The sequence below is a fragment of the Cynoglossus semilaevis genome, chromosome W (genome assembly GCF_000523025.1).
Source record: "Cynoglossus semilaevis isolate Cse_v1.0 chromosome W, Cse_v1.0, whole genome shotgun sequence".
NCBI classification, from domain to species: domain Eukaryota; kingdom Metazoa; phylum Chordata; class Actinopteri; order Pleuronectiformes; family Cynoglossidae; genus Cynoglossus; species Cynoglossus semilaevis.
In genome coordinates, this window is record NC_024327.1 from 6,992,802 (window position 1) to 7,000,372 (window position 7,571).

Below are 7,571 nucleotides of genomic sequence, written 5' to 3' on the forward strand. Positions count from 1 at the left end.
GAACTCGCTTCTTTAACAGCTTTTTCCTGACCACAGTTAGAATGATGGCAAATAAAAAATACTATGGAAATTAAAAAACACCTCATCAAAGCAATACTGTGCAATATAAAGTGCAATAAGACTCATGCCGCTGCAATAATGATTCACTGTCAGTCAATGTGCAATTCCCTCTAATGTTAAATGTACAGTTCCATGATAAAATGTGCATACTCTTAATAGTGCAATACTCTCTCTCTGCCCCACCTCTCTGTTTACCTTCCCCCTGTGTCTCTCTCTATCTCCATCTCCTACACCCCCCATCTAATCTAATATTCCCTGAACTACACTATCTGTAAAATACAACTTATGCTGCTTATTTATCACTTGTTTCCAACATTGTCCTGTCCTGCTGGTCAGTACTTGAGGCTACGACTGTATTTCCCATATACAATCCACTTCTTGACAATAATGCCTTACCATTGATGTACAGTGTTTTTTTATATTGTATATTTTATTCTAGACTCTATACTTTATATTTTATCATTCTTTATATTTCCTACCTCTATTTTCTTTAACAAAATGTTTGTACAAAACTGTTGACTCACACAAGATTTCCAATGTGCATTGACTGTGGGTCTAGAACCTTGAACCAGAAGTGTGTTGAGGTAAACTGTAAGGTACATACAACTATCAATATAAACAGTATGGAGTGACAAATGTAAACAGGAATAACTAGTAATAGTGCTGGAGCTGATTCACTGAAATTGAACAGGAAATATTGCACAGTGATATTGCACTTAATTGCTCAGTAATCTTACACAATAGTATTGCACCTGATTTTTTCATTAAAAGACAGACTGTGGGCAGTTATGGGTATTTAACAGCCTGATGGCCAGGGGAAAAACTGTTTTTGAATCTTGTTGCTCTGCAGCGAATGCTGCGGAACCTCCTGCCTGATGCCAGCAGGGTGAACAAACCATTGTGGGGGTGGGTGGGGTCAGAGTGAACCTGGTGAGCTCTGGCTAAACAGCATCTATGTGCTACTTCCTGGATGTGGGGACGATCAGGTCCAACAGACCTGCAGTGCAGACATAGCTCCCTCAGGCCACACTCTTACCTTCTTCACAGCAGACTTTTCTCCGATGAGCAGGGGCTGGTATGCTGGAATTATCATAACAGAGAGATGGTCTGAGGAGCCAAGGTGGGGGCGGGGGGCTGCTCTGAAGGCCTTCTTGATGTTGATGTAGACCAAGTCCAGTGTTAAGTCCATTTTAAGGTAATCCAGTTGGTATTCTATGGAACGTACGTTGGCAAGCAGAATGGAGGGAAGAGCCACCGGTGACTCCGTGGACGGCCATGTGCTGGTAGGGGACTCCGCTGTTGTGTAGGCCGCTGGGTCTGACCGCCGTAGAAGACCAAGGCTCTGTAGAGTGCTCCGCGTCTCTAACTTTACGTAGTCCAACTGTCCGAACTTGCTTAAACCTAGTATAACTTTACGGTCATATATACTTCTAGCGCAGTTTCGCTTAGTTTTTACTATAGAAAACAATGTTCTCTTCAATCTAGCGATGTTTTGGCTGTGTAGCCGGGAGCCGAAGTTGCCGCACAGAGCGCTGCCATCTTGAAAAAAACTTTCTGCATTTATTGCTAAACGTTTGATTACAGAGTTCTGTTTGATTACAGAACTTGGTTACTGTCGGTGGTAACCACGCCAAAACAACAGAACAATCCCGGTCTCACACATCAACTCAACTCATGTGCCGTGTTCCATCCACAGTAGTGATTTGTCGTTTGCGAGTGATTCGTTCGACATAAACGAATCTTTCATATGACTCGCGACTCCCGAGTTATATGAAAGATTTGTTCATATTGAACTCACGAATCACTCACAAATCACTCTCTGTGAACTAATCTTTCACTATGAACTAATCTTTCGCTGTGAACTTATCTTTCGCTATGAACGAATCACTCTCTGTGAACTAATCTTTCGCTTCGTTCTCGCAGATCCGTTTCATTTGTCACGTGACAGAGCTCGGGTCTCTTTTGCTCTCATTCATCTTTACATTGTGGTGTGTTTTTCTTTATGTTTTCACATGGTTTAATTGCTTATGGAATTTTGTGTGCTTTGTAGACTTTGTCAGCGGAAGCCTACCATGTTGCCTTCAGTATTCAGTGTCGGAGAACCGCAGCCTTCTTTACAACGCCCACAATAGGACTAAAGCGCCACCTGCTGTAAAACGAATAAAATTATTTGTTCACGACTCGTTCATTTTACTGTTCGAGAGTCAAAGATTCGAATCAGTAAAAAGAGTCGGTCTTCCCATCACTACTATGAACGAATCACTCCCTGTGAACTAATCTTTCGCTATGAAGATTCTCAGTCATCCAGGTCATGGTCACGTTCTGATAGGCAATTGGACGTGAATTTTCTCAAAGAAGACGTTTCACCTCTAATCCAAGAGGCTTCTTCAGTTCTAACTGGTGGTGGGGAGTACAGCAAATATAGACTCTGGGTGTGACAAAGAATAAAGCTACTTCAGCTCCCCCCTGTTGGGTGGGCCGTTGGGGTCAACTGGGGAAGTGCGTTAGGAGTCCGATGGGTCGTTGCGATCCTCATCAGACTGGTTTCGGTCACATGCCTCTTTGATGTGTGAAATTGAGGAGAATCTTTTGGGTATTGTTCCTAAGAGAACCTTGTATGTGGGTGATAGGTTGTGTCTGAGTCCACCTCCTCTGTTGAGTGATGGTTTTTCCAGGTTGACAAAAATGGCTTATTTTACCCCTCTCTCAAACCACCTGTCTTCCATGGCCAAAATGTGTACATTGTTTTCCTCAAAGGAGTGGGTTTTGTCTTTGAGGTGTATGTGAACAGCTGAGTCCTATCCTGAGGAGTTGGCCCTCCTGTGTTGGGCCATTTGCCTGTGTAGCGGTTGTTTAGTCTCCCCAATGTACAGGTCAGTACACTCCTCACTGCACTGAATGGCATAAACCACATTGTCCAGCTTGTTCCTTGGAGTCTTGTCTTTGGGATGAACCTGTTTTTGTCTTAGGGTGTTACCAGGTTTGAAATGTACGGGGATTTGGTGTTGGTTAAAGATCCTCCTAAGTTTTTCCGAAACTCCTGAAATGTATGGAATGACGACATGAACGAATCACTCCCCTCTCTCCCCTCCTCCTGTTGTCCTCCCTCTTTGTGGGCCTCTTTTTGTTTGTTTTTAAAAACGCCCATCTGGGATAGCCACAGGTCTCGAGAGCTGTCCTAATGTGTCCCTGTTCTCTCATCTTACCTCTGTTGGTGGTGGGAATGGTGTCTTCCCGTGACTGTAGGGTTCTGATGACTCCTAATATGTGCTCCAGTGGGTGGTGTGAGTCAAAACGGAGGTACTTGTCGGTGTGGGTTGGTTTCCTGTACACCTCTATGTTGAGTTGTCTGTCCTCTGAGATGTGAACTGCACAGTCCAGGAATGCAAGACTTGTTTTTCACATCTTCTCTGGTGAACTTGATGTTCCTGTCCACTGCGTTGATGTGGTCTGTGAAGTTGTCGACCTCATGGACCTTGATCTTGACCCGAGTGTCGTCCACATATCGTACATATTGGATTAGAGGTGAAACGTCTTCTTTTAAAAAAATCACGTCCAGTTGCCTTACAGAGCTTTTTAAACTTAATCTTTCGCTGTGAACTAATCTTTCGCCGTAAACTAATCTTTCGTTATGAACGAATCACTCCCTGTGAACTAAACTTAACTTTTTAAACTTAATCTTTCGCTGTGAACTAATCATTCTCTGTGATCTAATCTTTCACTGTGAACGAATCACTCTCTGTGAACTAATCTTTCGCTATGAACGAATCACTCCCTGTGAACGAATCCGTCGCTGTGAACTAATTTTTCGCTATGAACGAATCACTCCCTGTGAACGAATCCGTCGCTGTGAACTAATTTTTCGCTATGAACGAATCACTCCCTGTGAACTAAACTTAACTTTTTAAACTTAATCTTTCGCTGTGAACTAATCTTTCGCCGTAAACTAATCTTTCGCTATGAACGAATCACTCCCTGTGAACGAATCCGTCGCTGTGAACTAATTTTTCGCTATGAACGAATCACTCTCTGTTAACTAATGTTTCGCTTCATCCTCGCAGATTCGTTTAATTTGTCACGTGACAGAGAGCTCGAGTCTCTTTTGCTCTCATTCATCTTCACATTGTGGTGTGTTTTTATTTCTTCGCTTTTTGCATGGTTTTAATAGCTTATGGCATTTTGTGTAATTTGTAGACTTTGTCAGTGGAAGCAAACCATGTTACATTCAGTATTTAGTGTCGGAGAACCGCAGCCTTCTTTACAACGCCCACAATAGGGCTAAAGCGCCACCTGCTGTAAAACGAATGAAATGATTAGTTCAAGATTCGTTCACGACTCGTTAATTTTACTGTTCGAGAGTCAAAGATCCGAATCAGTAAAAAGAGTCGGTCTTCCCATCACTAATCCACACTTCTCCCTCAGCCAGGCGCTCTCTGTTTCACCTGTTCCCCCGCCCCTTTGCTCTTGCATTCATCCAGACACATTCACAGACCCTGGGAAATCACAGAACTCTATCATGAACATTATAACACTATAACATTACTTCGGGGTCGCTACAATACCTACCAAAACATGTGTAGCGCTCAATAACACAGTGTTTCGCTCTGTTGTCTCCTACCTCAGAATGAATAAAGAAACTTCTATAGTTTCCAACATTGCCTTTTATTTATATTCAACTCTTAAACACTGTCAGCTCTCAGTTGCTGCATTTCTCATGACGGTGCGTCTCCCAAATCCGTTCCTAGACAACAACAACAAACCGGAACAATACTCCTATTTTTACACAATGGAAGAAATACTTAATTTCATGGTAAAATGTCATGGGCCCATACACTTTCATCCAAGTCTGTAAGCCAATATCAGAGACTTGTAAACAAGGTTGTGCAATACTGTAAATTCTGTGCTAATTTAGTAAGGTACTGTTTTAAAACAGCTAGAAAATCACAGCGCTATTAGACATTCGAATTGCATACACATAAGTTACACGAGCAAGTTTTATGACTACATGAAAATGACGCTAATTTAGTCAGATACTGTTTTAAAACAGCTGGACAATTCGGAAGCTAAATGAGCAAGTTTTATGACTACATGAAAATGACGATAATTCGCAGTATTAGCTATTCAAACTGGAAACAGGAAAATCTATAGGTAGGAAAAAACTTCACAACACCGGGACGATTGTTCCGGAGTGTCCCAGTCAACGGTGAGCTGAGCCATGCCAACCGTGTGGGACGGAATCATCCGACAACAAAGTCCCATACAATGCTGTTGAACAGGTCAACATGGAAGAGCTGTTTCCCTAAAGTAATGGGAGTTATTGACTGAACACACACACAACAATCGCAAAACCAATTTGTTTTCTGTTCATCGGAACGATGTCCATTCCATCAATGTGACAATTATATGTGATGCACAAATCCAGCTCATAACTTTGTGGCTCGGTGTTCAACACATGACTCATTCAAAGTGACAGCATGACTGGGGCAGATGCCGTGTACTTCACATCCACCATCATCTCGGATTTTTTTTTTTTTTTGCCTTTGTGTGTGCGGTGCGCGGACCAACAGCATTTATAGTCTCTCTCTCTCTCTCTCTCACACACACACACACACACAAACACTAACACTTTCTTTTCATATTTACACCTGCGAACAAGTGACCAAATAACACACCTTGCCGCTTCATCCCATAGACTTCCAGTTGCTTCCCCCTTTGAGATGTACACTCCAGCTGGTACCAGAATTCCAATGTAAGCATGCAAGTCAGTCTGATCCATTGGCTTCAATTTCTCCTGAAATACACGCCTCCCCTCCAAGTTGGTCATTTCCATTATAATCTTCTCTATTGGTGGGGATATAAATAGCTGAAATGCTGATTGAATATCATCAACTCTTGTGACAGTAAATCTTGTAGTACCGGGAGTCATCTTGATAACATTGGAAGATGACAGTCTACATCGACTTTGGTGTGGTGACCATTTTATATTACCATCTTTAGATGCCTATGTCCCCTCTGTGGATAATGATTGCTGCATTCCTTGGCTTTCAGCCAATGGAGACACAATGGCAGGCTCCTCCTCTGAATCCTCCTCATTGTCGGAAAATTGACAATCTGGATTATCAATTACATTGTCCTCGGTCTCTGAAATCTCTTCCTCTACATCACTATCCAAGATCAAAATATGTGATGAAGCTTCTTCAGCTGTAAACCTTCTGGAGCTCATTTTTGGTGTGTTTGTCAAAGAGATGGCATGAGAAAAGTGACAAGGACAAGGGAGAGAAAGTCCCTCCTCGACACACATGTGGGTCTCTGGCATTTAAACTACAACTAACTGGGCAGTCAAAATAAAGTACAACAAACAGGCATGTTTATTTTGGATCTTGTTGTGGTAAGGTTTTACCACCCCGGATTCGTTGATCAAGAACTTTCACAAAGTATAAAGAAAAGACAAAAGTCGTTGCTCGAGTTCGCCTGTGCACAGGGAGGGTCCAGCGGCGAGTCAGGGGGTTGACTGCTGAATCCTGCTCTCTCCACAAACTCAGGCTCGTTTTATTGACACACATAATATAAGGGTTAATTCCACGTTGATTGGGATGTACAAATGAAACGTACTTGGATTCCTGCCTACGCACACTTTGATGCGTCAGAATTTTTTCCGTACCCACGACAGTTTCTGGATTTTTGCGTACACCCTTTTTCACGATGAAATCTACGCACGTTTAGTACATCAGGCCCCAGGTCTCTCAGAAGACACATTTTGTTTGCTAGTGGAGTGGAATTTTCTGACGTGCGTGCCAATGTTTTCCACAGCACTCGTTCCACTTAAAACCTTACATTCATTACATGAAAATTACTTGAAGTCAGCACCTTGTCATGTAATGACATCGTTCAGCTGTGGACGCAGTGAAGTGTGAAAATTTCAGATATAATCATACCTTTTACAATTACCTGGTAGCCACCAGGAGGCAACTGTTGTTTGCAAGAATAAGTTTTAACACTTAGGCCAGTATCATGAGAAGTTCTCAATCACAGATTTTCACAGTTTCGTAAACATGACACAGTGTTGGAAAATGTTTATTTTGTAATTGTTTATTTTATTTGGACAAAATGAAGTAAAACTCTGGATTGTGGAATTTCTGATTTTAATGACACTAAACCAAAGCAAAAAGGACAAAAAATAATAATAAACTTAAATTATTTAGTGGTTTTTAAACTTTTTACACCACATACCATCTCTGGAAATATCTGTCTGTCTTAGTAGCAGCAAGAGAATTTAAACCTAATAAGATCATCAGACTATTTATCTGCAAAAGCCAGACAACCAAATCAATCAAACTCTGAAACCACACACATACATGTACACATACTGGTACTAGGTTTAGGATGTTCACTTTGGTCTACTCCTGTCACTGCAGAGCCGCTTTTAATGGTAATATTTCCACACTTTCTGACATCTTCAGATCTTCATTTTATCTACCTCCACTACTTTGCCAATGCAGTTAAAAGATTCC

General features: G+C 41.8%; 1 long non-coding RNA gene across 1 annotated transcript in view; it reads right to left on the reverse strand.

Moving 5' to 3' along the window:
• LOC112486390 (uncharacterized) overlaps positions 1-1,883 on the reverse strand; it is a 27,689-nt gene extending 25,806 nt beyond the window's left edge. Inside the window, exon 1 of the long non-coding RNA XR_003048824.1 lies at positions 1,097-1,883. This is a non-coding gene — a long non-coding RNA (uncharacterized LOC112486390). The remainder of the gene's footprint in view (positions 1-1,096) is intronic.
• Between the last annotated feature and the right edge of the window lie 5,688 nt (positions 1,884-7,571).